The sequence below is a fragment of the Sphaeramia orbicularis genome, chromosome 7, assembly GCF_902148855.1.
Source record: "Sphaeramia orbicularis chromosome 7, fSphaOr1.1, whole genome shotgun sequence".
Lineage (NCBI taxonomy): Eukaryota > Metazoa > Chordata > Actinopteri > Kurtiformes > Apogonidae > Sphaeramia > Sphaeramia orbicularis.
Window position 1 is genome coordinate 55,929,411 of NC_043963.1, and position 26,022 is coordinate 55,955,432.

Sequence of the window (26,022 nt, forward strand, 5' to 3'; positions counted from 1 at the left end):
ATAAAAAAAAATAATAATAATAACAATAAAAAAAATAATATTCTCTTCCACAAATAGCCAAAGAGTTTCAATACACAACCCTACGTTCACTTAGAACAACCTTTGAATCGCTTTTCAAAATAAATTTCACCGCGTGAGCTCTCATCTCTCTAAGACAAGTAACATTCAGCTCCATTCACATTCACTTATGTCACCAAACATGTAACAACAAAGATAAAACATATTCTGTTCAAACTCTTTCAAACAGGAAAAAAAATAACATTCTGCTGAGCAATTAACACAATGACAGAGTGGGTTTGTTGTCCAATATGTGTGTGTGTAAATGGAGAATGCACATGAAAGCAGTTCTGGTCCTTTCTCCAAGCACAAATGTAAGTAAGTGTGTGAATGTAAGCAGCTTCAGTTCAGTTCAGTCAAGCGCTGCGTGTGTGAACGTGTGAGTGTATGCGCTAGGTGGCAGTCCAGCGTCTATCCCAGCGCAACAAGGTGTGTATGTAAATGTGTATTTTAGTGCGGCTTCAGTTCAGTTCAGTTCGGACCGCACTAATACACATGGATCAGTCAGTGTGAATGGTGGCGTGTGTGTGTGCGTGTTGATGTTACCCACAAACTGCCGAAGTCACGTCCAGAGTGTTGGGAGGATGGCAGGGTAATCCCCATCAAAGACTTAACCCCGGATTCACAGAACAGATGCCAGCTCCTCCACTGGTCGGAGGGACAACAGGAACTCAGGATAACAACGCCACTTGTAGCAGTCCAAGGGAAAGACGGTATTCCACTATCAGCGCTCCACGGAGTGATTACACACTTGACTAAACGGAATCACGCCGGAGTAAAACTTTTATACTATTTCAAGCGGTCTACGCGACAAACACGTGCACTAAACGCACTTCTTAACACTCTTCCAGATGTCCTCATCGTTGCAGTCCATTAGCGCGCCGCCGTTGTAACTCCACATGGCCGTCGCAGCACATAGCTTAGCCTCTGTTCACTTCAGTGTCCGAACTACCAAAAAAAACGGGGTTTAAACGTAACAGTCTTACTGACCTCTCACTTAGGTATCCACTAAGACGGCTCATTAAACCTTATTTTTTCTCCGGACTTTAGCACAGTGTAGCATTCACATCGCTACCACTCCGTTCGGCGCTCCATCACGTCTCTCTCTCTCTCCGTGCACGCCCCACTTCCTCATTTACGAGGGCTCCCGTTCCTTAAAGGGACAGCGCAAATTTGCACCCGCTACACCAGTCTCATCCATTGTCACAAATCGGTCCAAGAAACTGGATGGGTTTGCCTCAGAGTGTCCAGTTCTCTGTTGACATTCTGCATCTGGTGTGCTTTTGTTCCAGAGTCTAAAGACATGGCCCCCATGTTGCAGACACCTTTGACATTCCGAGTTCATCTGTGATTATATGATCTGCTGGCTCCTGTCAGATCCCAGTCTCATGGTAATCTGATAAATTGAGATCTGGCAATCCTCCATGACCATGTCAAGGACAAGGTCAATGTTCTCAGGAGTTGTTGCTGTCAACGGCCTCCCTGACTCTGGTTCATCTTCAACATTGTGTTTTTCACATTTGAACTCATGTACCCATGGTTTCACTGTGGCATATGAGGGGGCATGTTCACCTCATGTGTCCTGCAGGTCCTTCTGGATCTCAGCTGGGGTCAGGCCTTTCAGATGCAGATACTACATGATAGCCCAATACTCAAGTTTGTCCATTTTTCAGGAAACACTGGATACAGAAAGTCCAGGGACCTGCAAAACAAGGAAAAAGATTGCTATGACCAAGAAAATTAGTGGATAGGATTAAGATATGTGAAAGATTACATGGACCAAATTTGGTCTGCATATCTTAATCCTTTCCATTTTAGGCTCAAAACTTTTCAGTCGCCTCTCATAAGGCTGCATACTGGCTCATAATTGACTAGCATGTCCATTATGTAGGGGGGGGGGGGCAGGCCCATTCGGACTTTCAATGTGATCAATAAAATCTTAAAATCATTTCTAAAATGCACAGGAAGCCAGTGAAGTGAAGCTGGGACTGGGGTGATGTGATGTTGTCTGTGAAAACCAGTGAGAAGCCTAGCTACTGCATTCAAGATTCAAGATTCACTTTATTGTCATTCAAACACAATACCACCACGGGTACAGTGCAGAATGAAATTACATTCCATCAGCATTTCAACATAAACACATGAATATAAAAAACACCTCAGCAGCCTAACATATGTGGGAGCGGCTTATGTTCTGGACCAGTTGGCGGTGGGACAATGATTTTTGGTTACTACCGGACAGGAGTGAGTTCCAGTAATGGAGTCTGGTGAATATGAATGAGTGGATAACTGTTTCAGAGTGTGGGACTATTGGTTTGATTCTTGAAATGGTTCGTAGATGGAAAAAAAACAGACAGAACCGCACAACTTTATTGATGTGTGGTTGGAAGGTAAGGTCTGAATGAAATATTACCCCAAGATTTCTGGCAGTGGGTGTGATATCTGAGGACCAAGGCTGTTTTTGATGGAAATGGGGGAATTTGGTGGACTGAACAGTATGATTTCTGATTTGGAGTAGTTAGGTTGGAGAAAGTTCTGGGCCATCCAACAGTTTACATCACTGAGGCAGTTGGACACAGCAGCTAGGCTTCTCTGGTCGTCCGTTCTCAGTGGCAGGTATATCTGTGTATATCTGTGTGTCGTCCACATAACAATGGAAGGACACATTGTGGCGCTTAAAAATCGGACTGTCTGACCATATGACTGCACATTCAGAGAAGTGATGGTGTTGCCAATAGTTCAACTGTGTGAGTAGGCTAACGTTATGAAAGGCTAACGTTATGAAAGGCTAAAATTATGAAAAGCTAATGTTATCCTATATTTGCCTCATGTTGAATCCATTTCCATTCATGCACCTGTTTGTGTGACCAGTAAAACCCACAAACTGCTCCTGATCAAATCATGATAATTTTATAATAGTGAACAAGTACTACTGACAGCTTTTTGGGTAAACCAAACAGAGTAGTCTGACATGTTGCCGTTTCTAAAACAGGATGTTTTTCTGCACTACTTTAAAAAAATAAATAAATAAAATAAATAAATAAATAAAGGCAAACATCTAGGGCCTGATTTACTAAAGATTTGTGTGTGTAAAAACACGCATAAACTTGACTACGCACACAAAAACACGTTGAAGCTTATCCGCTAACAGGACGCACCGAGGTTTGTGTCTGTCAAATGGGCAAAATAGCTTGCGTCACCCCTTTAGTGTGTTTGCACTGATGAATACGAAATACGGGCATTTCTGCCAGAACACGCAAAATTATTGGGAGGAGTAAATGCAAATATTTATTTAATAATAATAATAATAATAATAATAATAATAATGTATTCGATTTCTATAGTGCTTTTCTATGAACGCATACTCAAAGTGCGTACAGTGGATCCATTCTTCATTCACTCTCACATCCTCCCTCTGGTGGTGGTAAACTCCATCTGTATCCACAGCTGTCCTGGGGGGGGGGCAGACTGACAGAAGTGTGGCTGACAGTCTGCACCTATGGCCCCTCCCACCACCAAACATTCACACACATTCATACACCAGTGTGAGTGACACTGGAGGAAAGGAGGGGGAAGTGTCTTGCCCAAGGACACAACAGCACATGGACAGAGCAGGATTCGAACTTCGAACCGCCAGCCCTTCGGTTATTGGACGACCCACTCTACCATCTGAGCCATGGCCGCCCCAGTGTGATTTACCAAACCTGAAACTGATTTGCGTCTATATTTAGCGCGTCCGAAAGGCAGATTTTAACTGGCAAAGCTTTGCACAAAACTGGCTGCAGTTGTTGTGGTGAGGAGGCCGCCTGGGCACAACCAAAGGCAACGGAGAGAACGAATGTGTGTGCTCGCATCAACATTTTTGGAAAGACGGAATTAAAAAATTATATTTTGAGACATATTGCCCCCCATGCTGTCCACAGTGTTGTGACTGGACTCCTGAACCGGCTATATTATTTTTGTTTGTTTGTTTGTTTGTTTTTTTTATCATGCCCATTAGGGATGGGAATCGAGAATCGGTTCTTTTTGACAACCGGTTCCCAGTAGCTTGATTCCTTGGAATCGTTTGCCTGCTTAACGATTCTGCTTATCGATTCCACCTTCATTGTGCATGAGCGATGACGTCACATGTACACTGCATTGTTTTGGTCAGAACATAGACAAGATGGAGTTGAGGCAGAAACGGTGTAAACAGACCACACCAGGTCCAAACAGACCACACCAGGTCCAAACAGACCACACCAGGTCTAAACAGACCACACCAGGTCCAAACAGACCACACCAGGTCTAAACAGACCACACCAGGTCTAAACAGACCACACCAGGTCTAAACAGACCACACCAGGTCCAAACAGACCACACCAGGTCTAAACAGACCACACCAGGTCCAAACAGACCACACCAGGTCTAAACAGACCACACCAGGTCCAAACAGACCACACCAGGTCCAGTTGAACACTGTCAAAGCTTCCATTTCTTCTAAAGGTGGAATCCCTCCAATATCCTCAAACATTTGTCCACATGTGATTCATTTACAGGAATGTCACGTATTTGATACTCAGCGGTGCTTGTGAATGTAGCGGCAGAGTGAACGCCGGTTCCAGTTCCGGTGTGGACAACAAACATCAAAACTCCTCAAATACAAGTTTCCGAAGGTAAGAAGGGAAAGGAAATGAGGTGCACAACAACGGGAGACAAGCCAAGCTGAGTCGAACTGGTTCAGCAATAGAGGAATTAGTAAAGAGTCTGGAGTTTCACCGTCACTGTACCCCCCCCCCCCCCCCCCCCCCCCCCCCCAAACTGGGCCCAGCGTCATCTGTTGTTATTATTTCTTCATACTGTATATGTTCTACTTTCTGTGCAGATGGAAATATAAAAGACAGTTCATGCAAACACACCTGTTTGTACTCTTTTATTCCCTCCCCCAATGAGAATCGATAAGAGAATCGGATCGATAAGCAAAATCGCTAATGGAATCGGAATCGTTAAATTCTTAATGATTCCCATTCCTAATGCCCACGGACTTAAAAGTTTTCATTCAAAATACAGAGCGACATAAAGACAGAAGGTATTTATTTGACTAATAACACACCTCACCGCTGATAAACAACAGAGAAATACCTGTTCACCCCTCTGTGTGGAAAAAGAACAACTTCATATGTATGAGTGTTGGAACATCCCAGAGCAGTTTTTACAGTGTACTGTCTCCATGACGACAACCAGTAGTGCATCCAAAATCCTCATTTAATCAGGGCGGTCTCCAAGACTTTGCGCCTGTTGTCATTTGCGCAGACAGTCTTAGTTGATCCCCCCTGACACGAAAATCAATAGCACACACATTTTTTAGCGTGGGCAAGCACATTTGCGTCGGCTACTTGCGATCTTAGTAAATCAGGCCCTTAGAGTCCACCCACTCCTCCAGGGACCACTACACCACTGGTCACATGCTTCCTGAGTGCGATGCCAACAGGAAGCAGCTGTTGTGGAAGCTTTCCAAATCTGTTTGTCCTGGAGTCAACAAAGACAGAGGAGGGAAGTCATCCATCCATCCTTTACCGTGGCAACAGTAACAGTGACCATCCACCGCTTCCGCACGCTCTGCAGAAAGCCTGTCCATTCATCCTGACTGTGTGTCAGCAGGACCACCCATCCATCTCCAGCAAAACATTAGCATTGAAGCACCATATGTCTGTGATGGCTGTGGAATATAAAGCAGGATGTATAGATGCCAAGTTTGGGTAGGAGAACTCTCATTTCCTTATTGAACCTTCGATCTTCATATTTCACCACAGTTAAGACAGATGAGTGAGAAGCTGTTACAGTTAATGACCTTCTGGACAAAAAATATACTGCCAAAGAGAAGCCTCTCAATCTGTCACAAGCTCCATCCAAACTAAAATGGAAAAGGGTGGAAAAGTGAAGGTCTTGATGGTCCTAGCACACAGGTGTCAAACATGCGTCCCAGGGCCAAAACCAGCCCGCCAAAGGTTCCAGTGCAGCCCGTGGGATGAATTTGCAAAGTGCAAGTTAGAGCATCAAACACAAAAAACAATTTAATATAATAACCTATTTTTTCTCTTTGATTTAGTGCAAATAACATTAAATTATGAAAATGTTTACATGAACAACCTATCCTTTAACAATAACGTGAATAACTTGAACAAAATGAAGAAATGAAGAAACTTAAGTGCAATTTTAACAGTTTTCTGCCTGTTACAATAGAATAGAATAGAATAGAATAGAATAGCCTTTATTGTCATTTGACAGTACAGAGTACTTGAATTAAGGAAAAAAAAAATCTAGAATTAACAACTTATTTTTTTCTTTGTTTTAGTGCAAAAAATAACATTAAATTGTGAAACTCTTTCCATTTCCAAACTCTCCTGTACCAATAAAATGTGACTAACCTGAACAAATGTGTCCAACCTGAAATGTCTGTATTAAATTCAGTCCAGTTTGAACTCTTTTCTTCCTGTTCCTCAGTGTTTAGTGTCTTTGGAGATCTGATCCAGAATGCACATGGACTAATGAGAAGTGGAGGAAGAAGACTGGGAAAATTGCACTAAATTTTCTTACGTTTTTTTTTTTTTTACCTAAATTTCAGTTTTTTTAGTTTTTTTTTTTTTTTGATAGTTTATAAAAGTAAGTGTTTTCATAATTTAATGGGTTGTTTTACACTAAAACAAAGACAAAAATTTGGAGTTGTCATTATTCATAGGTTATTCTGTTATTATTTTTCTGGTCCGGCCCACTGCAGATCAAATTTAGCTGAATATGGAACTGTACTAAAATGAGTTTGACAGCCCTGGTATAAATGATAAGTCGAGGCATAATATTGATAAAATTGTACTTATATTTCGTAACAAATGTCTTTTTTTTTTTAGGTTATTCACATCCTTTTTGTTTGGATAGTTTGTAAAAGTAAATACTGGCCTAACTGAACGTTATTTTTTGCAGTAAAACAATTTGCAGTTGTCATTATTTAGTGTCTATCATGCCATTATTTTACTGGTCCGGCCCACTGCAGATTAAATTGGGCTGAATTTTGAACCCGGAAGAAAATGAGTTTGACAGCCCCGTCCTGGCAGCACTTCCAGTTTGCTGCTGGAGTTTATTTTCAGTCCAAATTTGGATGTTTCCCACACCTGAGACCAGTGTTTATACCAAACTAACAGTGGATGTACAATCATTTTTATTCATGCTGATAAGATGAATGAGATCTCAGATGGAACTAAAGCTAGTACAAAAGTGTTTGAGTGCAAAGTCATTAATCCGCTGTTGCTTCGTGGACAGTTTGGTGTGAGAACGTACGTACGCTGAGCGACTCCAGGTGGGCATGAATAGCTGCACTTGTCTGTTTAGTGACTATTTGCATATGCTTGTGTGTAGAGGACAGTGCACAGCAGCTCCGTCCTCCTGTTTCAACACCGAGCTGCTGCTGTGGAACCACTTCTGTAATAAAACACAGTGTATTGGCCATGCAATAAACAGCAGCGGGCATGACGTTATTATCAACTTTCTGAGAAACAGGAGCTTGGTTTTGTCACTGGCAATCCTTTAACCCTTTCATGTATGAATTATAAGAGCCTTAATCAAGATTTTTATTTGTGAGTGTTTTTATTCCTCTAGGCATTAAAAAAACAATGCGATTGAAACTGTTTTTATGAACCCATTTGTCATGGAGCAGCAAAACTGTCCACTCAGCTGGACGCCATGGATTAAATTTTTGAAGCAAAGAAACGTATTTACTGATAAACTGTGTGAAAACTATGAAATGAAATCATTTTTAATGCCACTAATCTGATGTTTTCTCACATTTTAACAAACACAAAAACTAGTCATTACTCACATTATGGATATAATATGCAACAAAAAGCAACTGTTAATTACAGTTTAATAACAATAACAACAATTGATTTCTACTCAAACATGTTTGTGCAGATCAGGTTCATGTAGAACAGTAAAGTTACAGTAACAGTACGAATGTCAGTGTATGAGATGATGCATGCACTGCAAAGATCTAAATCTGACCGAGTGTATTGTTCTCATTTCTAGTCCAAATATCTCATCACACTTAAAATAAGACATAATCGCCTAAAGAGTAAAATTATTATTTTTTGTTTAATTCAAGCAAAAAAAAATCTGCCAATGGAACAAGTGAAAACTATCTTGGCCAGATTTCTTGAAATCAGATTTTGCAGATCTGTTGTCTATAAATCAGTTCTTATATCTCACTGAAAAGTTCTTCTTTCGGTGATTCTGTCTGATTTTAAGTGTGATGAGATATTTGGACTAGAAATGAGAAAAATACACGTGGTAAGATTTGGATTTTTGCAGTGTGAGCGTCCATTTATTTCACTGATATGGAACTAAAACAACAAAGTCTATAAGTTTATTCTTAATAAAGTACTGGTACTGACTAGAGCATCATGGGTAATGTCCACCAGCAAAAGTTTTCACATCCACGTACTATTCCAAATCCAATATTTATGAAAATAGAGCTTCCACTGTCAAAGAATATCAGTAGTCTGTGCACAAATGGATTAGCATTATTTACACACACTTCTATGACTTTAGGACAACTGGGGTTTTTTTGACAAAAATGGACACTCATTTGACCCCCTAAGGAAATTTTAGCCGATAACAACATATAAAAAAATGTCAACTCCAAACTTTCCTCTATGTTTTAGAGCAAAAAAAAAAAAAGTAAAATTATGCAATGAAAGGTTTACATCTGCCAACTATCCTTTAAAACAATGTGAATAACACAAACAAACTGAAATTTCTTTAAAAAACTAAGTGCAAGTTTAACAATATTATGTCTCAGTTTATCATTTACACATGTACATTACAACGTACAGACCACAGTGGATCTACAAATACACAAAACATTTACTAACAGGCAGAATATTGTTAAAATTACACTTCAGACATTTCAAAATGTTCATATTTGTTGAGGTTATTCGTGTTTTTGTGAAATGTTTGTTTGTTTTAGTGTAAATACAGTAAATAGCATGAAAATGTTCACATTTACAAAGGGAAAAATGTGGAGTTGTGAGTATTTCTAGGTTATTATGATAGTATCTGACTGATCCAACCCAGTGGAGATTAAATTGGTCTGACTGTGGAACCTGAACTAAAAGAATTAATATCTTCAGTGTAATTTTTGCATTTCACAAATTCATCCCAGGGGCCAGACTGGACCCTTTGGTGGGCCGGATTTGGCCCCCGGGCCGCATGTTTGACACCTGTACTTTGAAGAGTTAGAGTTCCACAGGAGGCATGTTTGAACTGGTGTAGCTGAGGATGTCATCGAGCGGAGATGCTGAGGTGTTCACGGTCTGTCGGAGATGTCACTATGAAGAGGGAAAGGTCGTGAAAAAGAAAAGAAACCAAGAGATTAAACAAACGTAAATCTAATGTTATCAAAGGATACAGTTGAGAGGAAATTATTTTAGAAATAATTACATGTTAAACACACCAGACACGGGAATAAACACAGTTTCAGAGCAAAACACTGGCCCTGAACACACCGCATTACACCGAATTATTAAAGTTTTACAAAAGGCCTATGTGAGCATACCTTTGTGTTTTCTTTCATAAACTAAGAGTTAAACTATTTTTGTGTATGACTTTTGGTCAAATTTGTTTAAATCTCATGCATTTTGGCCTAATTATAAAAGGGAAGTGGACTCGGTCTGTGTGTCTCGGACATCACACTAAATCTGTACAGAGCTGACTGCTGCAGTTTGTCAAAGTTGTGTGTTTTTGGTCAGTGAACAGACTAGTGAAAACAACAAGTTGATCGGACCAATATTTTGGTAGATATTAATAATTTTGGAATACAATAGCCTTAGAATAGCCTTGTCCAGAAGCATAAAATCATAGAATTGAAGTGGGTTACCTAGCAACACATGAACAATAGGGCCACGTTGCCATGGTGTCAAATTTCCTGTGCGGAAACAGACATGCCAGCTGAGAGGTTATTCAACTGAACATACTAGTGGAATTTACCAAGAAAGGAAAAGAGCGAACTGGACCAGAGGTAGGTTTAGTATCTACCACATGTAGAACCTGTAGTTGCCCACAGGTCAGCACACTGGTCTGTTATAACCAGGGTGTGATTTGTCCAAAAAAAAAAAAAAAAAAAGAGAGGGGGGGTGTTTTGGGTTTCTTTTTGTTTGGGGGGGGCAGCAGTTATATATGTGGGGGTGTGGTCCATAACTAATGTAACTAACGCTGGCATGAAACAAAAGAGAAACTTTACCAACTTTCAATGTCCAACTCCTGGTTCTATCCTTCTGTTATTCAGCTGAACTTACACAACATTTTCACTATTTCTAACCCCTATCCACTGGATCCCTTCCACTGCTCTATGGCCCCCCCACAAATGCTGGGACCCATGAATTAGTCACGTTTATCCCCCCTTTACGGCGCCCCAGTGCATGGGGACTGTGACAGCTGGGTTCAGGTGAACGTTAGTGTCAGTGATGGAGGATAAAGGAGGAAGGAAACTGACACAACCTGCTGTTATTTACATCGGCTGGTTGTGCCCCCCATGGATGGAATTTATTGAGTAGAAGTAGAGATGTATAAACCAGAGGGGGGGGTTGATCCCCCCCAACAGATCGTACCCTGGTTATAAGCCTAACCCTAACTTTGATTTGAGCTAGGGTTCCACTCCAGGAGATTCCAGATAAATTCAGATTTGGATCATGTTCTGACAGAACACATTCAGAGCAGCAAAGCTGTTTTATGAGTGAACTTATATCCAGCAGAATCAGCAGCTACTCCAGATGTGTGATATGTCTTTCAGACTGGTTAGAATGTTTGGGGATTGTTTCTGAAATTCTAATAAAACTCAAATGTGGATGGAGATGGTTTTCATGAGCATTTGTTTTTTAAATGAACATGAACATGTGTCTATTGTTTTGAAGTCCAACTCCAAATTTGGATGTTTCAAAGGAATTGGGAGACTTCTGGATTTAAAGACATTTAGAATAGAATAGAATAGAATAGAACGGAATAGAATAGAACAGAATAGAATAGAATAGAATAGAACAGAACAGAACAGAACAGAATAGAATAGAATAGAATAGAATAGAATAGAATAGAACAGAACAGAACAGAACAGAACAGAACAGAACAGAACAGAACAGAACAGAATAGAATAGAACAGAACAGAACAGAACAGAACAGAACAGAATAGAATAGAATAGAATAGAATAGAATAGAATAGAATAGAACAGAACAGAACAGAACAGAACAGAATAGAATAGAACAGAATAGAATAGAAGGCCTTTATTGTCATTATACAATTGTACAACAAACTACAGTTGGTTGAAGTCTTATGTTGTTCCTGATCTGTGGAAGGTGAAATGGTGTTGATGGAGCCATTAGACTGGTGGAACCATTCCCAGATGACCTGAAGGTGTGTGCACCAGTCCTTTGGTGTACATTTAGAACACAAAACCTCTGGGTTGAAATATCACTGGACACTTGGCTGCAAATGTAACATCTGCCTCTGAATAGCTTTTATTTAACTCTAGTAAATAATCCTACAAAGAGTGTTAAACACACCCACTGCAGACCCCCACATTGTGAGTATGAACCATGTGGATCAGAGAAAAGCACCTCCTGAACACAGGTGTTTGTGTCAGACTGCAGTGGAAGCTCATCTTCTCCTAAAATGACTCCCATTAAATGCTCAAATCTGTTCAGTTGTTTTCATTTCATTGACTCCAAATGTGTTGGAACACGTTCATCTCTCAGACCAGTTGGTTCAGAATCAGTTTGATCCCAGATCAGTGGACTGGATGTTGTTCACTTCTCCTCCATTCCCGTGTCTGTGTTTGTTCATTCCATCTCTGCTCAGTGCATTTGTCCGTAGACGCTCAGCGTCCATGCACTTCAATGGGACTGAGTGGAACTGCTGGAAAAACCACTACAAACTGGACCAGCACTGGATAAATGACACCATGTTGTCCCGCCCCCGGACGCTCGGCGTCTCTGGGGGTGAACGGAGCTGTGGGCGGAGCTCGGCCGGGCCGGACGCTGAGCTCCTGTGTGCCGATTGGAGGACGGGTCCAAAGGCTGAATGCGGTTTGATTGACAGCTGTTTTCAGATCTGCTCCTTCACTGACACAGTTCAGTTTAATACCGTCACACATTCTGCTGTGGAATCACAGAAACCAAATGAACTGTTCATTTACGGACCTGAAAGAAAACACAACCACTGGACTAACTTGATTCAATTTAACATAATTTCAGTGTTTTCTTGTTTCAATTAATAATTTAATCATTTCTTGTTCAGTTTCATTTCGTTTTGTAGATCATTAAATCAGTCAGACTGTTGGCTAGGTCAGAGTGAACTAACTCTCCAGTCCCTGGAAAAGATGCCGACTGTGTACGATAAGGAAACTGAGCATTTTCTGAAAAAGGAACGGAGGGGCAAATTTATGTTGAAATAACTTGACCATTTTTTTTTTTTTATGTCAGCCGACAATGAGCTTCCCCTGTCTGAAAGACGAGCAGCCGCCACTGCTCCTGAATGTTTATGGCATTAATTTTATAAAAGTTCCAACCTGTGCTCGTCACCACTGAACATTTGGTCCACGGTCAGCCACTCTGTGAATAAGAAGTAGTGCTTTTTTAACTCCTGTTCTAGGTCACTCATAGTGTGTAAAGGGCCTTAAAATGGCTATGCAGCTTGATGAAGAGCCTTTGAAATCAGCCCAGAGGGAAACAGATAGCATCATTCAAACAAAACAACCATGAGGTGCATTTACTGAAGATTTATCCCACTGTTCTGTTTACTAGCCCACAGAGAAAGAGGCAATGAGCCAAAAAACATGCAGTTTTCTTCATCAACTGACTGAAAACTTGCTTCAAGGAAGAAGACCAACTTTGGCCTAGATATGTGAAAAATGACTCCTGTGAGAGCAGAGCTTTCACCTTTAACCCTTTCATGCATGAATTATGAGAACCTTAATCAAGATGTTTTTCCTGAGTGTTTTTATTCCTCTTTAGGCATAAAAAAAACAAAAAAACAAAACATGCCTAAAGAAAATTTTCTTATGAACAAGTTTTTTTTTCATGGAGTTGCAAAAATGTCCACTCAGCTGGACACCATGCATTTCATTTTTGAAGCAAAGAAACATGTATTTACAGATAAACTGAGTGAAAACTATGAAATAAAAACATTTTAATGCTTATTCTAGGTCATTCATTTCTCAGACAGGGGTAGGTGTTTGTTTACCTGCTTTACTAGTTTGTCTGATAAATGAATTATCTACAAAAATTATATGTGGAAGACAGTCTGAACCTTTAGCAGACATTTATAATGCTGCTGATCTGAAGTCTTCTCACATTTGAACACACTAATACCAGTCAGTACTCACTTCATGGAGGTAATATGTAAAAAAAGGTGGTTTTTGACTCATTTTTAGGTGGTTCTGGGGTCATTTTTGGGTGATTTTTAGGTGGTTTTTACATGGTTTTTAAGTGGTTTTTGGATAATTTTTGGGTGATTTTTAGGTGGTTTTTTGGGGTGATTTTAAGGTGGTTTTTAGGTGGTTTCTGGGTAATTTTTGGGTGGTTTTTAGGTGGCTTTAGGGTGATTTTTAGGTGGTTTCTGGGTAATTTTTGGGTGGTTTTTAGGTGGCTTTAGGGTGATTTTTAGGTGGTTTTTTGCATGATTTTTAAGTGGTGTTTATGTGGTTTTTAGGTGTTTTTTGGGTAATTTTTGGGTGGTTTTTAGGTGGTTTTAGGGTGATTTTTAGGTGGTTTTTTGCATGATTTTTAGGTGGTGTTTACGTGGTTTTTAGGTGTTTTTTGGGTAATTTTTGGGTGGTTTTTAGGTGGTTTCTGGGTAATTTTTGGGTGGTTTTTAGGTGGCTTTAGGGTGATTTTTAGGTGGTTTTTTGCATGATTTTTAAGTGGTGTTTATGTGGTTTTTAGGTGTTTTTTGGGTAATTTTTGGGTGGTTTTTAGGTGGTTTTAGGGTGATTTTTAGGTGGTTTTTTGCATGATTTTTAGGTGGTGTTTACGTGGTTTTTAGGTGTTTTTTGGGTAATTTTTGGGTGGTTTTTAGGTGGTTTTTTTGCATGATTTTTAGGTGGTGTTTACGTGGTTTTTAGGTGTTTTTTGGGTCATTTTTGGGTGGTTTTAGGTGTTTTTTGAGTAATTTTTAGGTGGTTTTGGGGTCATTTTGGGGTGATTTTTAGGTGGTTTTTGAGTAATTTTTAGTTGGTTTTAGGGGAATTTTTGGGTGAATTTGATGATTTTTGAGTAGTAACTTATCATTCCTAGATGAAAACAAAACAAAAAAAAAGACAACTTAAAAAAACACAAACAAACTGTTAATTAGACTTATAACAATAACAAGCACTTGATTTACACTTAAACATGTTACTGCAGATCAGTGGTTCTCAAATGGGGGTACAGGTACCCCTGGGGGTACGTGAAGGCACCAGTGACGTGCAGTGGGGTTCATGGCTGGGGAGGCACTGACTCTTTCAGAGCCAGATCTACAAATATATGGTGGCCTGAGAAACTGGAATAGAGAGAGTGAGCCAAAGGAACGGCCTGGGTATATGGGCTGTGCATCAGGTCAGCATAGGTAGACTGACAGGAACTCAACAGGAAACCTTCAAAAAGAGCCATTTCAAACTAAAAATTAAAAAAAGTTTATGTCTTACCTTTATTTGTACATGCAATCCATGCGCCGATCCTGGTGAATTAAAGTGTATAAAAAAGAACGAAGAAGATTATAAGCGCATGAATCTGTGGACTCACAGGCGCCATCTATCATGAGGCAGGGGTACTGTTTGCCTCCCCTAGTGACTTTTTCACTGCGGTTTTATGATTAATCTGTGAGCCTAAACACATTACAGAAATACATTCCATACGTTATGCAGATTATGGAAGGATAGAGCATATAATCAGAGTGTTTGAAAGCATTTGAACTGCGATATACAGAGGGACAACGACACAGTATTTTCATGGGTACCAGCAGAGTTCATGAGGGGAGGAGACAGTTCTGCTGGAGGCACAGCACAGCACTGCCTCACAACGCATCTCCTCCTGTATTCGAACAGAGCATGCGGAAATTCTGCTATTCTAATTGACAAAAAAAAATAATAATAATAATAACAATATTGGATTCAAACAGAAAATGAGTTTATAGGACATACCAGCTGACAACTATCAACATTTATTATATTTTATAGTCAAGTTTTTTTTCTTTTCAAGATTGACAAGGGAGGCTCTGCCTCCCCTGCCTCCTCTGACTGCACGTCACTGGAAGGAACTCCAGGGGGTACGTGAGATTTTAAAATATATTTAAAAAGTAGCATCCATGCAAAAATCCTTTAAAATAATTATTAAATTAATTAAATATTTCAGGAAAATATATAAGTTCATAAAATGAATTTTATATTCAGTATTCTATTCAGTTTCATCTCCTAAAACCCAGAGTCTACCCCAGACCAGAATGGTTCCACCCAATCTGTCATACGCCACCTAGCATCACCTGTCAATCACCTGAAAACTCAAACAATGGAGTCGTGGTTGAAGCGTAATTCTGTTGAAAACACAGAGGGACAAGTGGCAAAGAAGGCCAAAGCAGAGCCGGCAAAATTCCACCTGTTTCTGGAAGATTCTGTTTTATTTGGATTTACATCCACAAGTTACGACCCACCCAAGGCACTGAGTTTTTTCTGTGGGGAGAAATGAGCTAACAGTAGCATGAAGCTAACAGCTAACGAGCTAACAGTAGCATGAAGCTAACAGCTAACGAGCTAACAGAAGCATGAAGCCAGCACATTTGCAGCGCCATCTGAAGACTAAACATGGATGTGACGTTGGTAAGCCAGCGGACTTCTTTAAGAGGAACCTGTCTGAGTTCAGAACATCTGAAGACACGATGCAGAAGGCCTCCACCACATCAGCCAAAGCCCTGGAGGCCTCTTCTGCAGTCTCTTTACTCGTAGCTAAAGTCAAGAAGCCATTCACGCATAATTATTTTTATGAGCACAAATCTTTATTTGTAAAGTTAATTATTTCTTTCTTTTTTTTTTAGTTGTATCTTCTTATTTCCAAATAGATCAAGACAGACCAGTACAAATGGAGTTCCAAAGTTTAATAAATCACACACTGATGGCACAGCACTCTGTTTTAAGTCTTTTTTTTTTTTTCAACCAAAGATGCCTTGCTCTGGTTAGGGGGTACATGACTGAAAAAAGGTTGAGAACCACTGATCTAGATGTCAACCATGCCATGACTGCTGCTTTTGCAGCCCAACTTCCTGATATACCACATGTGACCTGGTAAGACCTTTACTCTGAGTGACAAAAGCACAGGTACAAGTACACTGAGTCGAACATCAGGTACCTTTGGCAGATTAAAGTTTGGGCTTTCACTAAAGCAGCTTTTTCTCACCCATGTCATTCCCTGCAGAAATCCTGGTAGTTGTGCGTTTCCCTCCCTCGTCCTTCTCTTCCCCTGCTATTGTAATGTAAGGTAGTGAGTGTAGGAAAGTATTGAAAGCCTTGTTTTCAGCAGCTGCTGTGTGTGTCTCTGTTGAGTTTTTCCTAATTACCTCCCAAAGGAGCCCCGCTGCTGTCAGACAGAAAGAGAGGGGGAGGGGGATGGGAGGGGGATGGCGCCAGATAGAAGAGCTGCGATAATGTTGGGGATAGAAGGGAAGAAAGACAGAAGGAAGATGCCAGTACATGCTGAAAACAGAGGGAGCGGTAGGAAATAAAGTGGAGGAAGAGAGGAGAGGCTTGCATGCGATCTTCCATTTAGCTTGGCTGTGTGCCTGCTTGACTGTCACTGCAGCTTCGAAAAACAGAAGACTTCCATCTGAAGGAGAGGGCTCTTTAAAAATGCATGGAGCCACCGTCTGTCCCAAAACACTGCACGACGTGTCATAACACAAGTCGAGAGCAATTCCAAAGAGAAGAGCATGACGTTTCAATAAGATTCATGTCACCTGTATGTAACCAAGTAACACCAAACACAGGACTCCGATTCACTGAAGAGACACTGTTACAGCAAAAGGGGATTTTGTGAACAATATATGAAGACCAGAGGTGTTTGTGTCAGACTGCAGTGGAAGCTCCTCTTCTCCTAAAATGACTCCCATTAAATGCTCAAATCTGTTCAGTTGTTTTCATTTCATTGACTCCAAATGTGTTGGAACACGTTCATCTCTCAGACCAGTTGGTTCAGAATCAGTTTGATCCCAGATCAGTGGACTGGATGTTGTTCACTTCTCCTCCATTCCCGTGTCTGTGTTTGTTCATTCCATCTCTGCTCAGTGCATTTGTCCGTAGACGCTCAGCGTCCATGCACTTCAATGGGACTGAGTGGAACTGCTGTAAACTGACTCTAAACTGGACGATCATTGGATAAATGACACCATGTTGTCCCGCCCCCGGATGCTCCGTGTCTCTGGGGGTGAATGGAGCGGTGGGCGGAGCTCAGCTGGGCTGGACGCTGAGCTTCCGCATACCGATTGGAGGATGGGTCCAAAGGCTGAATGCGGTTTGATTGACAGCTGTTTTCAGATCTGCTCCTTCACTGACACAGTTCAGTTTAATACCGTCACACATTCTGCTGGGAAATCACAGAAACCAAATGAACTGTTCATTTACTGACCTGAAAGAAAACACAACCACTGGACTAACTTGTATCAATTTAACATAATTTCAACATTTTCTTGTTTACTTGGTATGATAAGGTCACTGAGCATTTTATGAAAAAGGAACAGAGGACAAATTTATGTTTAAATAACTTGAGGTTTGTTTGTTTTTGTTTTTTTTATGTAAGCGACAATGAGCTTCCCCTGTCTGAAAGACGAGCAGCCAACACTGACAGACAGACAGACAGACAGACAGACAGACAGACAGACAGACAGACAGACAGATAGATAGATAGATAGATAGATAGATAGATAGATAGATAGATAGATAGATAGATAGATAGATAGATAGATAGATAGATAGATAGATAGATCATACAAAGTTCACAAATATGTTCTGATCAGGTCATTGGGTTTATTTTTTTTTTGTTCCATATATTTGGAAGTGGAATTCTAAACAGGGAATATCTGCATCAGGGATAAAACCCCACATCCATTTTCTGGCCCAGTTTGCATCTGTCAACTGCTGCTGTTTTATTCACAACCGTGTTAGGCCGATGAGCGATGGGGATTGGTTAGAGACTGCATTTACGAACAAAATAAAGTAGTTTAGTGATGAATGAGAGGAACCTCACAATAAGGCAGGATTTGTAGTCATTCTGGTGAAATGCTCAGGAGGTTTTCCTCTTCAGTTGAGCTCAGAGTCTTTCCAACACTTACCTTCCACACATTAAGTTTAAAGTACTTCACTGCACCCATAACAACAGCCACACAGGCACAGTCCGTTTGTCTGTGTCTTCCATTGAGGCCAGGCTATAAATGATGTGAAACTGCAGTCGTCAACTAGCTCCAATTAAATAACTGTACTTTTACTCACCTTATATTAGGCCAGTGTCATGACCTGTGTTCACAAAAATACAATAGGATCTAGAGTGGTTGTACATGTTAAATATTAAGTGAATGTGTCTTAGAATAGCTGGCTGCATGAGGTGATTTTGTGTTTGTAACTGAAACTTTGCTGTTTTAATCGTTATTATACATGTAGAGCAGGGGTGTCGAACTCATTCTTTTCAGGGGCCACACTCAGCCCAATTTGATCTCCAGTGGGCCAGACCAGTCAAATAATAGCATAATAACCTATAAATAATGACAACTGCAAATTTTTTTGTGCAAAAAATAACATTAAATGATGAAACTATTTCTATCCAAAACAAAAAAGATGTGAATAACTGGAAAAAACGGAAATTTCTGGAGAGAAATAAGTACAATTTTATCAATATTTTGCCTCAACTTATCATTTCTACATGTGCATTACAGATCAGAACTACCAAGGCACAAAACAGGCAGAATATTGTTAAAATTGCACTTATTTTCCTTTAGACATTTCAGGTGGTTAATATTTGTTCAGGTTATTTACATTTTATTGTTAAAGGAGATCAGAATTTAATGTTCTTTGCAATAAATCAAAGACAAAAAATTGGTGTTGCCATGATTTACGGTCATTATGTCATATTATTTTTCTCACATTAAACCAAGAAGAACATTTGGAGTCATTATTTCTAGGTTATTATGCTGTTATTTTTGAGTTTGATGCCCTTAACTGTTAATATCTTCAGGGTAATTTTTGCATTTTGCAAATTGATCTCATGGGCCAGATTAGAACCTTTGGCAGGACGGTTTTGGCCCCCGGACCACATGTTTAACACCTGTGATATAGAGGGTCTGCACGTGATGTCAGCGCTAGCGGAAGTCACCACGGTTCCGCCCACTGAGTGTCAGAAAGAGGGAGATGAGTGACAGCGTTGGCTTCAATACTGTCTAAACTGTAGAACAATACTGAATCCAAAATGGGGCAGACATGTATTCTGGTAATGCCCTGTACTTCAGACCTACTGGAAGCAAATCTAAGAAACTATGGCAAAGATATTTAAAGTACAAATTCCATTCAAATTTGAAAATGTATATTTGGGCTGGAGTTCAGATGCTCTGGATTCATCTGACAAATATATATTCAATGTCCTATTGATAGCAAGTAAGAAAACACTCACCAGGAGATGGATGTCGACTGAAGCTCCTGGAAAACTGGATAGCTGTGATCCACCAAATGTTTGTGACGGAAAAACTCACATTTTCGACACGACTTGAACAAGAGAAATTTTAAAAATGTTGGGTGCCTTGGACCACTTGTTCTTTGGTAGCTGGTACAGATCCATGTCCAGTCCAATTGTCCTTCATTTCATTTCAGATTTCCCATGTTCCTTTGCTCTGGCTGTGTTTACTGCTATACTCCGACATGTTGAGCAGGTTGGTTTAAGACACTCAGTCTGACTGAGAGGGGCGTGGCCTGGGGGGGGGGACGTATGTGCAGACCCTCTATACAAACAAATACTTACATATACTAGGGATGCAAATTATTGATTAATTCATTAATCGTTAGTTGGTTGACCCTATCGATCGATTAACGATTAATTGATAAGCGGCGATTTTCCTGAGAACCTGAATTTCTTTTTCAATATGGTCTATAAGAATAAAAGCTAAATATTGTTTAGATACTTCATGAAAAAACCATGTCATATTCCTTAATGATTACCTCCGCCAAGGAGGTTATGTTTTTGCCAGGGTTTGTTTGTTTGTTTGTTTGTCTGTTTGTTTGTCTGTCCGTTAGTGTGCAACATAACTCAAAAAGTTATGGACAGATTTGGATGAAATTTTCAGGGTTTGTTGGAAATGGGATAAGGAAGAAATGATTAAATTTTGGTGGTATTCGGGGGTGGGGGGGCCCACGGGGGGGCCCACTGATCAGCCTTGGCGGAGGTCTGCGCTCTCCGAGTGCTTCTAGTTTCAAATTAATTCTTGCTCAGTGGAAATCTTTAGGTCTTACTGGATTAAAATCACCTCCTGTAATGACAAATTACATTGAGCTCACTCCCTGCCTAATTCCCATCCATGCTACAATATATTAAGTTTAATAATTACCTCTGCCAAGGAGGTTATGTTTTTGCCAGTGTTTGTTTTTTGTTTGTTTGTCTGTCTGTTTGTTTGTCTGTCCGTTAGTGTGCAACATAACTCAAAAAGTTATGGACAGATTTGGATGAAATTTTCAGGGTTTGTTGGAAATGGGATAAGGAAGAAATGATTAAATTTTGGTGGTATTCGGGGGCGGGGGGGCCCACGGGGGGGCCCACTGATCAGCCTTGGCGGAGGTCTGCGCTCTCCGAGTGCTTCTAGTTGATTTATTGAACCATTGGATACAGTCAGTGTTTCCTGTGGAATTCATCTGTTGATGTGGCGGTCTGTAATGGGGGGGGGGGGGTTCACGCACATGCGTTTCGCCAGTGGGTACGGCAGGCCATCTCTATCACTATTCGCCACTCCCACAACATGTCTGGTCATTTAAATACTGTAAGAAACGGCATAAATTCCCACCAAAACGCAGTAAAAAACGACGTTTTGGATGCTGTTTTTTTTTTTTTTTTTTAAACAAGTGTTCAGAACACAAACCTCCTCCTTCACCCTGAACGGTGTACATGTGTGGATCCACTCTTTCTGTTTAAATTCAACAGTTTCCAGGTTGTTCCATACAGCAGAAACAGTTGAATCTTGGTCCCAGTCATGTGTCTGTCCAATTAGATTCAATTCACATCAATATTAGTTGGGTTCTAATTTTAAATGTGTGGGAAATGGGATTTTCAGTGTTCAGTGTAAATGTCCACAGAGTCCACATTCCACAGTGGATGTGGACAATTTAGTTCCACATACAAGAGATTGTTGTAAGCTACAGGTGGATCCAATTAGAGGCTAATCAGAGTCGTTTGGAATTTTGGAGGAATTTTGGAAAATGTCTCAATGATGACAGATGGAAAACTGTAGATGTTGTGACCTTGCTGTGACCTTGAACTTTGTCCTACTTGGTCCTACTTGGTCCCAATGGGTTGGTCCCAGGGCCTAGGCCTATCTGTGGGGAAGATTTGGGAAAGATGGATGGAAGAGTTTTACACTAAAGTTGGTAACAAACAAACAAACAAACAAACAAACAAACACACAGAGCAAAGTGATCACAGTACCTCCTGGAGGAGGTCATTAGCCTGAGCCTAACAACAGAACACCTCTGTGTTGCATAGAAAAATGACATTTTAATTTGAACTTATTGCTCTTGTTCAAAGGTAAATATGTTTTCATCTTTGTCATATTTTTTATCTTATAAATCTGTATCTATTTTAAATTTCAATTAAACATATTATTAAAGTGAAGTGTTTTCTGTTAACATACAAACGTACACCTGAACTTATACCAATGCAAAGGCATTGTCAGAGTTAGCTGCTGTTCCATTTCTTCACATTCCTCCTCCATGGTACGTGGACTGGTTTGGACATGAAACTCTTGGCTGAAAAATGGACCCACTCCGGCCCTGCTGAGTGGACATGGATGTTGCATGGTCAGTTTTTGTAGGTGTTTCTATGGCTCTGTGAGGCCGATCCTTCTGTCCCCATTCTGTTTAAACCATCTCATGAACAGCATGAGAGGAAGTCTTAAAATACGACCCAAATGTTCATTTGGACCTGAGGCTAAACCAGGGACCAGAGGACAAACGTTATTTAATAAACTACCCTAAAAAGTCACTTACTGTAACTGTTGTGGGTTATGAAATTGAGAGAACTGGATGATCAGTGTAAACGATTCACCTCTTAGAACAGGACCGTCAGTCATTTTAGTTCAGGAGTCACATATGCCACGTTTCCACTGCATGGTACCGGCTCGACTCGACTCGACTTGACTCGACTTGGCCTTTTTGTGTTTCCATTACGAAAAAGGACCTGGAATCTGGTACCTGGTACTAGTTTTTTGGTATCACCTCCGCTGAGGTTCCAAGCAATACTAAACCATGACATATCAACACTGCAGACCACTGATTGGTCAGACAGTTTTCTCTGTGCCCCGCCCTTTTACAAAAACAGATGCGTTAGTGGACAGTAAATCTGTGGGTCCATTAATTCACATGAGAACAGCTAAAACTACACCAGGGTCAGTCCAGGACATTCAGTCTTTGGTGGATGACGTATAAATTCAGATGGGACAACACGCAACAAGCAAGTTCATCAGCAACTCTCTGAACAGACGACATGGAAGTAACGTACTGCATCGCTATGACGACCAGGTACTGTAAAGTCAGTAGTATCCTGTAACGGAAACAGTCTGCAGGAATACCAAGTCAAGCCGAGCTGAGCCAAGCCGAACTGGAAACACGGCAAAGCAGTCCAATATGACCCTGGCCCGGACCAGATAATAATGGAAAACCAGCCTATAAATGTTAACAATTCCACTTTTTTTTTGTTTTGTTTTAGTGCAAAAGGTTAAATGAAATTATGAAAATGTTAAAATGTCGACATTTACAGACATTAATTTTGCAAAAAGTAATGAATAACCCAAAATTTCTTAACCCTGTAAAGCCTGAACCATTAAATCATTGACAGAAAAATTCCAGTTCTTTGAAACTGGAGCCTTTATTGGTCCTTCTGAACAACCCCCCCACATTTTTTTCAGATATCACTATCCATGAATGAGTTTCAATTTTGTATCATATTTGGTACATTGGGTCTCAGTGGTCAAATATTATTATTTTTGAACAAACAAAGCACAAACATGTCCTTCCTCATTAATGTCAGTCTTGTAGTGTCACGAAAGGCCTCTGGTGAATGAACTCCTCCCCCTGGTGGATTATCTGTGTATTGCATGTATCTAATTGTATACATCAGGTTTTTCAAGACAAAAAACTATCACACTGATCATGGAGAGGGCTTCAAAACTCATGGATTAAATATGAAACGTTTGGCTTTATAGGGTTAAGAAAAATACATGCAACTTTAACAATATTAGGCCTCAGCTTATGATTTAAACATGTGCATTACAGCTGATATATGGAAGTAAATCTGGGACATTAGATTTTGAATTATAAAAGCCATTGAATTTCTTTGCACTGAAATTAAGTATCTGAATTTTTTGCACCTGAATTTTTTAAATTCTAAATTTATGAACATAGTTGAATTCAGAGACAAAGAATCCAGATATTTAATTTCAGTGCAAAAACAAATTCAGTGCTACAAATTCAATATCTTTTACAAGTCAAAATCTGATGAGTCAGATTTACTTCCATACTGACAGTGGATCTACAAAGGTACTAAACATTTGGAAACAGGCAGAATGTCGTACACATTCTGCAGTTTGGAATTTGGAGTTGTCATTATTTCTAGGTTATTCTGTTATTATTTTATTGGTCTGACCCACTTGAGATCAACTAGATGTAGATGAGTTCGACACCCTTTAACCCTTTCATGCACAGTGGTCACTCCAGTGGTCACTCCAGTGGTCAGTTCTTCTCCAGCTGTTCTCTTGTATATTCATGGGTTTTATTGTTTTAGTTCCATATCAGCCAACACAGTGGACACTTATGCACCATCCTATACACTGCATTTCATCCCATTACTGTTCTTGATCAACCTGATCTGCAGTAACATATTGGAGTGTAAATCAGTTGTTAATGGTTATTAGACTGTAATTAACAGGGTTTTTTTTAAACATTTTTTTTTCTTTTTTTTTGCTTATCTGAGTAATAACTAGAGATCCTGGGAAGGAAGAGTTTTGGCTTTTTTACATTTAATAATTGTCTTAATTGGAAACAGCATGATGCAACAGTGTTTTCAGATTTTTTTTTTTAAATTATAGAATGTCCTTTGCAGTGGACAGCATTTTATACATATATATACATATATATACATATGTATGTATGTATATATGTGTGTATATATATAAATATATATATATATATATATATATATATATATATATATATATATATAAAGCTGTAAAATGCTTGTCCCCTACAGAGGACAAAAATGCATTGCTGGGTCTCAGGTAGGGATGTAATGATTACAGGTATAATGATAAACAGCAGTAAAATTGCAGACGGTTAGTATTACTGTTTAAATTCTAATTATCATGATAACTGTGTTTGATCACAACTTTTTTAGGGGAGAAAACGCCAATGTAAAGATCTGCTTTTTATGTCAAATATTGGAGTATAGTTTTAATTTATTACAATTTTAATTTACTATACCTAATGTTTGGAACCAATATTCACTTTTAAAGTCTTTGAAAAGGTTCGTTAAGCATCTGTGTGTTATTTATGCAATAAATTATATACATTTTTCAAATTGGATTTTATATTTTTTTGTGTTTTCTGTCCTTTTATGTTTTTATAGTAGGTTAAAGTGAAAAAAAATAATAAACAGATGATCTAGATGAAGTTGTGCTGAAAAAACAGATCCAAACATGGGTATAGTAAACATTTGTTTCTATAGTATATAAAGGCCAAATCAAAAGAACTGAAAAACAGACAAAATAGACTCAGACCACTAAGGGTTAATATTGGAATGTTTCTGACACAGAAGGGACTTTGGGACTATTATTCTATTTGGTTTTTTGTTTGTTTGTTTGTTTGTTTGTTTTTTAATACAACTTGGTTAAATTATTTCAGAGTGTGTATTAGTACTTTTTGAACATTTTGAACACATTTCAATAATACCACGATAATAACGATAACCGTGATAATTTTGGTCGATAACCATGATATGAAATTTTCATGTGGTTCCATCCCTAATTTCATCCATTATAAGTAAAAGCTTTTAAAGAAGATTTTAAAAAATCATAAAAAATTTGAACTTTGACCTACTTTTCCCAAAATATACTGACATCTATTCAGAGTCAGTGGGAATCTATGAACCCAATTTGGTGTGAATTCAACCAAGAGTTTTGTTGCTAAAGTGTAAAAAAACAAAGCGAACCAAAAACAATAGCCCTTACCTCCCCTTCAGGGGGTGGAGTAAAAAGGAAGAATATGTGCATTAGTGTGGACTATGATACAACAAAGAACAATGATTCTGTCCAGGCGACACAATGGAGCCATAATGTAAATATGGTGTGTGTGTCACTGAAGCCTCTTTAATACGACTGCGTTTGTCCTGATTAGGAGTTAGTCTTACACAGGTGTGTGTCGGCCCAAAACCAGGTTACTGGAGTAACCAGGTCAGGACTGGAGTTCTGTGAACGGTAATGAGGCCAGAACAGGAGAGACGATGCGCCGTAGACAATGGGCTGAATGTGTGTGTGAGTCACATGGTAACACACACACACACACACACACACACACACACACACACACACACACACATCCATGGTTCAGTGGAGGCTCCTCTGGGTTTAGTCCTTTAAGGGTATTTAAGGGGAACTTTGGCTACGTTCACACTGCAGGCTAATGTGGCCCA